Consider the following 2,500-nt stretch of genomic DNA (forward strand, 5'->3'; position numbering starts at 1 on the left):
TAAAATTGTTCTTTAGTCCTTAATCATTGTTCTGTCCTACATGATGCCAAACATACGAAAGGGGTAAGAATAATTGAATAAATGATGCACCTTTGTCATGGTTAATTACATAGTTATCATTGTAATTACATAGTACAGCGATATGAGTTAAGTAAAGGCAAGAAGTAGACAAGTTATTCACATGCCACCGTCAATTAAAATTTGCTGTATTATTTTTTTTTATTATCTTTTTGTTTATTTTACTTATATATTTATGTTTATTTGTCTATTTCCTTTTTTTTAAGTATTAACATGTTTGTGTGATATTTATGCTTCGTTAGAATCGAGTTTAATCATTATACTTCATTGAAAATTGTATTTTTTTATAGTATTCAGTCTTATTTGATCTATCTATTATTAATTAGTATTTGTCACTCTTTCTCTCTTCTTCTTACTCATCTATCTTCTTGTCTCACTCTTTTTCTTCTCTCTCTTCTCTCTCTCTTTCTCTCTCTCTGTCTCTCTCTCTCTCTTCTCTCTCTCTCTCTCTCTCTCTCTCTCTCTCTCTCTTCTGTCGCTCACTCTCGCTCTTCTCTCTCTCTCTCTCTCTCTTTTTCTCCCCTCTCTCTCTCTTCTCTCTCCTCTCTCTCTCTCCTCCTCTCTCCCTACCTCCTCTCTCCCTCTCTCTCCTCTCTCTCTCTCTCTCTCTCTCTCTCTCTCTCTCTCTCTCTCTCTTCCTCTTCCTTTCTCTATCTTATATTTTATTGTAAAATATTTACATCGTATTTGGTTATGATTATCAGACAATCGCGTCGACATATTCTTTTGCAGACTTGAGGAATTCATGCTTTGCGACTCCTATCTTGAAGTTTAACCTCATATGATTTAATTACGTACTTTAACACATAAACACATGTTGTAAGAGAGTGTAATTTTTCCTCCTTGCGTATTTCTATCTCTCCATATCCAGTTTGAATATCCTGAATAGTTGCATAGGTGGGCGGAACCGTATCATCTAGGAAGGTTTAAGCTGTGAATACAATGTCAGCCTTTTGTTTATCTACAAACTGGTGAATTAGTTCACCTTCATTGGTGTGAAATTCTCTTGCATTTACATCTTACACAAATTCGGACAGCTGTCCTGAGGGCAGTTTTTATAGTCGTTTGCTTCTTCCTTGATTCTCTTGCCATAGACAGAATACCACAATGCCTGTCTGTAGCCTGGGAGATTTTATCTATCTAATAGATGGTAGCAAGGTAAGTATGCAATATACAAACCATAGGTTCACCGTTAGACTTCAACTGGGATGCTGCATAACCCCATTACTTTACTTCCCTTCATCTTGGAGATTGCCTCCCTAACTTTTGTCAAGGTAGAAAGCGCCTAATGGAGTGGAGCTTTTCAGGCAATGGACTCGTGTCACTACTCTAATTACGGTAATCATCATCTTGAAACAGCTCATCGAAATACTCGGCCTAAAGCTCCCAACCTGATCTGAGAGGATCAGTCCTAATGAGCGAACAGCAGACGTGTATAGGGAGGGCTTTGAGTAAAAATTCCCCAAGGATTGGACTAAAGCAAGAAGAGGTTGATTGACTAAGAGAGAGAGAGAGAGAGAGAGAGAGAGAGAGAGGAGAGAGAATGAGAGAGAGAGAGAGAGAGAGAGAGGGAGAGAGAGAGAGAGAGAGAGAGAGAGAGAGAGAGAGAGAGAGAGAGAGAGAGAGAGAGAGAGAGAGAGAGAGAGAGAGAGAGAGAGAGAGAGAGAGAGAGAGAGAGAGAGAGAGAGAGAGAGAGAGAGAGAGAGAGAGAGAGAGAGAGAGAGAGAGAGAGAGAGAGAGAGAGAGAGAGAGAGAGAGAGGTAAAAAAATAAAGATGAACATTCCTCAGCATTGTTTTGGGAAGACTGTTGGTTACATCAATGAAGGTATAATGTATAGCAAATAAAGGTGGAAAAAAGAAATGGGGAAAATGAAACATGACTCGATCTTGTTGAGAAAGCGCTGTCCCCTCGTCTCCAAGCGTGCACTATGGAATCACAACATAATATTTCATAATATTTGGTAACTTTTACTTACTAGGATGAATCAAGAAATAAAAAGCAAATATTCATTGATATTTCTCCATAGGATATTTTTTTTTTTTTTTAGGCAAATACAAAAAACGAATAGCTTTTAAAGACTTTTTATTTCCGTAAATAAGCATGTTCGAATGTGCACGCTCAGCTGTCTCGGCCTAAGAAACACGTCTTGTAAGGTACGCTATTTGAGGTGAAATTCTGCTTCTTCCTCTTTCTAAAATAGTTATTTTTTTGCAGTGATAGCGATTGAGATGTGATAACGTTGGACACGGCACCACTGAAATGCCCTTTGTAAGGGAGTCTGTTGGTTAAATAAGGAAGGAGAACTTGGACTGCATTGGGAACATTATTATCGTAAGAAAGCTATTTAAAATAAGTGATTTTCATGTGCTCAGATATGATAATCATCATGGGAGTATAGATACACAAGTGTTATACATATA

The 2,500-nt window shown here is 37.8% G+C and overlaps 1 protein-coding gene across 1 annotated transcript in view; it reads left to right on the forward strand.

Moving 5' to 3' along the window:
- The first annotated feature begins 2,085 nt into the window (after window positions 1–2,085).
- Window positions 2,086–2,500, forward strand: part of LOC119579931 (deubiquitinase OTUD6B-like) — a 7,713-nt gene continuing 7,298 nt past the window's right edge. The window contains exon 1 of the mRNA XM_037927777.1: window positions 2,086–2,233. The gene's annotated coding sequence lies outside the window, so the exon portion shown is untranslated. The remainder of the gene's footprint in view (window positions 2,234–2,500) is intronic.

The sequence above is a fragment of the Penaeus monodon genome, chromosome 13, assembly GCF_015228065.2.
Source record: "Penaeus monodon isolate SGIC_2016 chromosome 13, NSTDA_Pmon_1, whole genome shotgun sequence".
In the NCBI taxonomy this organism is placed as follows: domain Eukaryota; kingdom Metazoa; phylum Arthropoda; class Malacostraca; order Decapoda; family Penaeidae; genus Penaeus; species Penaeus monodon.